The sequence below is a fragment of the Nicotiana tomentosiformis genome, chromosome 7, assembly GCF_000390325.3.
Source record: "Nicotiana tomentosiformis chromosome 7, ASM39032v3, whole genome shotgun sequence".
In the NCBI taxonomy this organism is placed as follows: Eukaryota; Viridiplantae; Streptophyta; class Magnoliopsida; order Solanales; family Solanaceae; genus Nicotiana; species Nicotiana tomentosiformis.
The window spans coordinates 129259741-129267412 of NC_090818.1; the positions used below are offsets into that span (position 1 = coordinate 129259741).

Sequence of the window (7672 nt, forward strand, 5' to 3'; positions counted from 1 at the left end):
GTGGTACTTGGTAGACTTGACAGTGGATTGTACAAGTTATTTCAACTCCCAATGATTTCAAATTTTTTGTTTTCTGATTCATCTCTTCCTGCTGTTTCTCTTTGTAATGTTTCAACTGTTGTTCCTTCTAATAATTGTTCTAGTATTTCTGGTAGTAGTACAAGTTTGTCTCTTAGTTCTGCTGAGATGTCTGATGATGTGCATATTAATAAAGTGAAGAAAGATGATGTTGTTTGGCACTATAGACTAGGGCATCTACCTTTTTCTAAAATGAAGAATGTACCTGATCTTGGAACCAAATTGTCATCTAAACAATCTTTCATTTGTCCCATTTGTCTTTTAGCTAAACAAACGAGGTTACTTTTCCCTGATAGTTCTATAAAGTCAAACACACCATTCTAATTGCTTCACATTGACACTTGGGGACCTTATCATACCATTACATATTCTAGTTTCAGATATTTTCTAACCATTGTTGATGATCATACTAGAGCTACTTGGACTCACCTTTTGGGTGCCAAGAGAAATGCCTTTGACATCCTAAAGGCCTTTATTGCCATGGTAGAAACTCAATTCCACACTAAAGTCTAAACTGTTAGGAGTGACAATGCTCTAGAATTAGGGTTCAGCTTGTCTGGGTATCAATTCTTTACTGAGAAAGGTATTGTGCATCAGACCTCTTGTCCTCATACCCCTCAACAAAATGGGGTGTTGGAAAGAAAACATAGATATCTGCTTAAGACTGCCAAGGCATTACTGTTTCAATCTCACCTTCCCCTTAAATTTTGGGGAGACTGTATTCTCATTGCTACTTATTTGCTAAACAGATTTCCATCCCCTTTACTAAATCACAAAAGCCCTTATGAGTTACTCTATGGCAAATTGCCTGTTTATACTCATCTTAGAGCTTTTGGTTGTCTTTGCTATTCCACTGTTCCCAAGCACCTTAGAGATAAATTTTAACCTAGAGTTGTACCCTGTGTGTTTGTGGGATATCCCTTTGCTAAGAAAGGATACAAGTTATATAATATGGAGACTCACTCCTGTTTTGTGTCTAGAGATGTTATATTTCATGAACATATTTTTTCATTCCTTAAATCACCCACAAATTCTTCCAGCTTCTGTCATTTTCCTTTTTCTGCATGTTTTGATGATTCTCCTTCTACTACTACTTCTTTCCATTCTGTTTCTCCTATATCTTCTACTTCCACCTCTTCCTCTTCTCTTCCTACTCCTCCTGCCTCTTCTCCTCCTGCCCCTTCATCTAATTCTCCTCCTTTATTCTCACAGCCTTCTGCCTCCATCTCTCCTTCTCCTGTTCCTCTTTTCCATTCCACTTCTTTTCCTCCTCCTGCTCCCAGGAGGTCTTCTAGAGTTCACAAGCAACCTGAGTATCTTAAGAGCTATGTCTGTCAGTTTACTAGCTCCACTTCTGAATTCTTTTCTAGTCTAGTCAAGCAACATGTTTCTGAACCTTATGCCTATTCTCAGGCAGCAGCTGTCCCTGAATGACAGGCTGCTATGAGATAGGAATTTGAAGCTTTGGAGACTAATAAAACCTGGGATATATTTGAGTTGCCTTTTGGAAAGAAACCAATTGGATGCAAATGGGTCTATAAGGTTAAATACAAAGCTAGTGGTTCCATTAAAAGATATAAAGCAAGGTTAGTGGTCAGGGGTGAGACCCAAGTTGAAGGAATTGACTTTCATGAGACATTTTTTCCTGTTGTAAAGATGTCCATCATTAAAACTCTCATTGATATGGCAGTTAAGAAAAACTAGCCTCTCTTCCAACTTGATGTTAATAATTCTTTCTTGCATAGTAATTTGGATGAGGAAGTTTACATGAAATTACCTCCTGGATTGTCTGTTCCCTCTACCTCCTCTTCTGCCACACTTGTTTGTAAGCTGAAAAAATCTCTATATGGCTTGAGACAGGCTTCCAGGCAGTGGTATGCTAAACTGTCACAAGCCTTACAGTCCAGAGAGTATACTCATACCCTCAATGATTATTCTCTATTCACCAGAGGTTCTGGGGATTCTCTTATCATCTTGGTTGTGTATGTAGATGATATTATTCTTACTGGGACTGATTTGGGCGAGGTTTCTGCCTTAAAGGCTTTTCTTCATGATCAGTTTAAAATCAAAGATTGAGGTTTTCTTAATTACTTCCTTGGTATTGAGGTACTATATTCTTCTTCTAGGGTTTTATTGCGTCAAAGGAAGTGTATTCATGATCTTATAAAAGAGTTTCATTGTGATATCTGCACTCGTGTCATTTCTCCTCTTGCATGAGAAACTTAAAGCTAAAGTAGGGGATCCTTTACCTAATCCTGAGGTTTACAGAAGCCTAGTCGGGAGGTTGAATTTTTTAACCCATGCTAGGCCTGATTTGTCTTTTGTTGTCCAACATTTAAGCCAGTTTATGCAGCATCCTTGTGCTCCTCATATGAAGGCAGCTCTTCACTTATTGAGGTACATTAATGGTACTTCAGATTATGGTATTTTCTTCAACAATTGACCAGACCTTTCTCTTCAAGTTTTTTGTGACAGTGATTAGGGCACTTGCCCTGATAGTAGAACATCAGTTACTGGTTTTTGCATTTTGTTGGGTGGTAGTTTAGTGAAGGCTTCATATCATCCTAGTTATTGGGGTCGCTACGCTAATGGGTTGAAAAGGGATAATTTCATTAGCTTTACCTGGTGTGTTTATGACCAGCTGATCCAGATTAAGGAGAACACATATAAATAGGCCAAAACTTCTCTATTTGTCATCTCTCAAGCGTCAGATTATTCTCAAAGCAGTGTTGATTTGAGAAAGCACGTAAATAGGCCGGTTCTCCATTTGTCATCTCTCAGGCATGCATCAGATTAGTCGCAAAGCAGTACTGTTGATTTGAGGATTTAAGCTACTAGTATTTAGCTGATCTATATAATGTAAGAAGGGTGTGATGTAAGAGAAATGCTATGATGTATAAATGTAACAAGGATGTGATAGAGAAACAACCTGTTAATGTTGGAGCTGGTTGTTTGAAACAAGACTCCATGACCGAGAAAGTTGAAGATGAAGAAGAAGAGACAAGGAAAGAGAAATTGGAGCTTTGGTCTGCACGAAATAAAACTTGGTCACATTGACCAAAACTCTTTATCTCCTTTTAATACAAAGTAGCTGTCCATTATCCACTTTTCACTTTAGTGCATGTGAGCACGTGACCCACAAATAAGGATAGTACATTTATTGAATAAAGTAGCTGTTTTTATATTCTTTTATATACTATGTAAATAAGAATGTAAAGGCACGGGGTAAAGCAGAAACTTCTTTCCATCACTATATTTTCCTTTTCAATATTCTTACATGGTATCAGAGCAGTGAAAGCTCGATCTATCAGTGGTCTTCCTCATCTTCATATCAATTGTAAACAATGTCGGATAACACTGCAAACACAGTGTCTCTGAACACCACTGGAGGAATCCCCACCATCGACTCAAACCATGCATATTTTCTTCATTCTTCTGATGCACCGGGAATGTCTCTTGTCAACACAACTTTTGATGGAAAAGGATTCCAAGGATGGAGAAGGTCTGTGCTTATAGCACTATCTGCTAAAAACAAAATAAGATTCATCAATGGTGCTTGCCCTGCTCCAGCTCTCACTTCCAGAGACTATCAGCCTTGGAGCAAGTGTATTGACATGGTAACATCCTGGTTGCTCAACTCATTGTCCAAAGACATAGGAGACAATATCATTTACTCTCAATCTGCTAAAGATCTCTGGACCAGCCTTGAACATAGGTTTGGTCAGTCAAATGGAGCTAAGCTCTATCACCTGAGGAAGGAATTATCAAGGTTAGTACAGGGAACTAGTGACATAGCAAGCTACTTTACAAAACTCAAACGTTTATAGGATGAATTGGATTCACTTAATTGTGATGTGAAGTGCAGTTGTTTGTGTGTCTGTGAAGGGAAGCAAAAATTAGAAAAGTCACTAGATGATGAAAGGCTTATTCAGTTTCTTATGGGTTTAAATCATAGTTATGGCCAAGCAAGGGGAACCATCCTAATAATGAACCCCCTACCAAGCACAAACCATGCATATTCCCTAGTATTGCAAGATGAAAGCCAGAAAGAAGTTTTTTCTAACCCACTCATTTCTCCAAATTCTTCATCTTTCATGGAAACAAATCAAAACGACTTTGCACAAAGGAGTGCAAGGAAGATGCAAAGGAACCAAATGCAACATCAAAAGTTTGGGAACAACATCCAAAAAGTGACTAACTCTACTCAAAGGAACACAACTTTCAAGGGAAAGAAAACTAAGTTTAACCCTAATGTAACATGCAGTCATTGCAAGAAAGTAGGTCATACTGTCAGTGATTGCTACATAATTATAGGTTTCCCAGAAGACTTTGAATTCACATAGGGAAATCAAGTTCACGCCAGAAGCAATGGAGCATTTCAAATTGAAGAATCAGATCAGAACATCAGCAATCAAAATGAAGTACTCAATCAACACCTCTCACATGATCAATTTTCACAGCTGGTACAACTAATCAAGCAGGTTAAAGGTGCAGATTCAGGAAATTCTGAAATAAATATCAATGCAAATGCTGTGGCTGGTACTATTGCTAGATATTCTGGAACTTGTCTTTTAGTTTTTAATTCTAGTTCATGGATTATTGATTCTGGAGCATCTGAACACATGTGTTTTGACTCAAATGCCTTTATTTCCTTGACACTTCTCCCAGTTCCATTAAACATAAATCTGCCTAATTCTTTCAAAGTCATTGTCACTCACATAGGAAGAATATCTATTCTTCCTGATTTCATTTTAGAAAATGTATTACATGTACCTAGTTTCAGATACAATCTATTATCTGTTAACAAGTTTTGTTTACAATTTCATTCTATCCTCTTTTTTACCTCTAGTAACTGTATGTTGCAGGGGCTTTTAGTGAAGAGGGCACAAGTTTTTGGTAAGGCAAGAGATGGGCTCTACCTTTTGGAACCAAGTGGAGTTAGAAATAGCACAAGTCTGGTACCACCTTCAGTTTTAAATCAAAATGTCTTTAGTCAATTGTCAGTCTTATCTGCAAGCTCAGTTTTAGATGTAAGCCTTTGGCACATTAGGTTAGGGCATTTGTCCTTTTCAGCAATAAAACATCTCAGTTTTATTTCTTTACCTTTTAACTTTGATTGTTTCTGTCAAATTTGTCCTAAAGCTATGCAAACCAGAATTCCTTTTCCATTAAGTCAAATTAAATCAACAAGGGCGTTTGAGTTAATCCATGTAGATGTTTGGGGGCCTTACAAGGAGTCAACTTACAATGGTTTTAAGTATTTTTTGACAGTTGTAGATGATTATAGTAGGGCAGTTTGGACTTTCCTTATGAGCACCAAAAGCAATGCTTTTGGACTCCTTAAAATTTTTCTCACAATGGTGGAAAGACAGTTTGGTGTAAAGGTACAAAAAATAAGAACACATAATGCTTTTGAACTTGGGAAAGGTTCTCAGGAGGCAGCATTTTTAGCCTCTCAAGGAGTGCTACATCAAACATTGTGTGTGGCAACCCCTCAACGGAATGGAGTGGTTGAGAGGAAGCACAGACATCTTCTGGAAATTACAAGGGCTTTGTTGTTTCAATCTAATCTTCCTCTTTCTTATTGGGGAGAATGTGTACTAACTGCAACATATTTGATCAATAGGTTACCTTCTAGAGTGCTTAAAGGAAGGACACCTTATTTTGTTCTATTCAAACAAAAACCCTCTTATGAACCATTGAAGTGTTTTGTTTGTCTTTGCTTTGTATCTACTTTGACTAGCGGAAGAGGTAAGTTTGACCCAAGGGCAAAGCCCTGTGTGTTCTTAGGTTATCCCTTGGGGCAGAAAGGTTATAAAGTTTTAGAGTTGGATACAAGAAGAGTAAGTGTATCTAGAGATGTATACTTCTATGAAAATCAGTACCCTTTTGCCTCTACTACTACACCTACATATTCCTTTTTTCCTGTTACATCATCCCTAGAACATAGTGTAGACTCATCATCAGAACATATAAAGGATGAGCCCGTTATTCCTAGCTCACCCTTACCTTCACTGCCTACCTTTTCAAACCCAAGCAACTCTAGCACTCTTCCTTCAACCTCAGGTACAAGTTCTATTTCCCAACCTAGATCATTTCCTTATTCACCATTACCTATATCCCTTCCTGAAGTCAGGAAATCCACTAGAATATATAATCCACCCTCATATCTCCAGAAATATGTGTGCAACTCAATCTTTCTCACAGACCTCACAAACTCTTGCTTCACTGCACCAATCCAGCCCATGGTTCTACCCTTCACAGCTCTTTCTCCTATCAATCAGTCTATACTTAATTCCACTTCCTACCTTGTTGAACCTACTTCTTACTCACATGCATCTTTACACCCAGGGTAGCGGGAAGTAATGGAAAAAGAATTAGAAGCTCTAGAACTTAACAAAACCTGGGAGGTTGTGCCTTTATCTAGTGGAAAGAAAGCTCTTCCTTGCAAATGGGTCTACAAAGTGAAATACAAGTTTGATGGATATTTGGAAAGATTCAAAGCTCGTTTGGTTATTAGGGGAGATATTCAAAGAGAAGGGATAGACTTTACTGAGACTTTTTTCCCAGTTGTAAAAATGACAACAATTAGGTGCTTACTTGTTATTGCAGTGAAAAAGGGATGGAAGGTGTCACAACTAGATGTGAATAATGCCTTCTTGCATGGGGATTTGCAAGAAGAAGTGTTTATGAAATTTCCAGCAGGGACAACACCACCTTCACCCAATCATGTCTATCTTTTGAAAAAATCACTATATGGACTGTGGCAAGCCTCAAGGCAGTGGTATGCAAGGCTCACTGCAGCCCTAAATTTTAAAGGATATTCACATTCTTTAAATGATTATTTCTTATTTTTTAAACAATCAGCAGGAAGGATTACCATAGTTGCAGTTTATGTTGATGATATTCTAATCACAGGGGATGACTCTACTGAGCAGGCAGACCTCAAATCTTTCCTTCACTCTGAATTTAAAATAAAGGACCTAGGGGATGCACATTATTTTTTGGGATTTGAGATTATAAGAGAAGCACATGGAATAATTTTGACTCAAAGGCGTTTTACCTTAGATCTCTTGTCTGAATTTGATTGCATGAGCATGCGCCCAGTTTCTTCTCCCTTGAATCCTACTCAGAAATTGCGAGTAGAGGCAGGGACTTTGCTCCAAGATCCCACTTATTATCGTCGGTTGTTAGGAAAGTTGAATTTTCTAACACACACCAGGCCGGACTTATCCTTTGCGGTGCAAAATCTTAGCCAATTCATGCAAACACCCCGTCAACCCCATTTAGATGCTGCATTTCATTGCCTCAGGTATCTCCTCAAGGACCCAGGATTAGGGGCTTTTCTGAATTCAAAGCCTAATTATCAGCTCCTTGCTTTCTGTGATTCCGATTGGGGATCTTGTCCTCAATCTCGCAAGTCCATTAGCGGGTTGTTCATCAGCTTTGGGGGTTCTCCCGTCTCTTGGAAATCAAAGAAACAAACCTCAGTATCATTATCCTCTGCTGAAGCAGAGTATAGATCTATGCGGAGAGTCACAGCAGAGGTTACCTGGTTAGTTCGTCTATTGACTGATCTTTCGATTTCCCCTCC

At 38.5% G+C, this 7672-nt stretch overlaps 1 long non-coding RNA gene across 1 annotated transcript; it reads right to left on the bottom strand.

Moving 5' to 3' along the window:
* Positions 1 to 3210: 3210 nt before the first annotated feature.
* Positions 3211 to 7372, bottom strand: LOC138895189 (uncharacterized). Its single transcript, XR_011409412.1, has 2 exons — positions 7142 to 7372; positions 3211 to 3827 (listed from the first exon to the last, which is right to left on the bottom strand). It is a non-coding gene; the product is annotated as an uncharacterized lncRNA (long non-coding RNA).
* Positions 7373 to 7672: the final 300 nt, after the last annotated feature.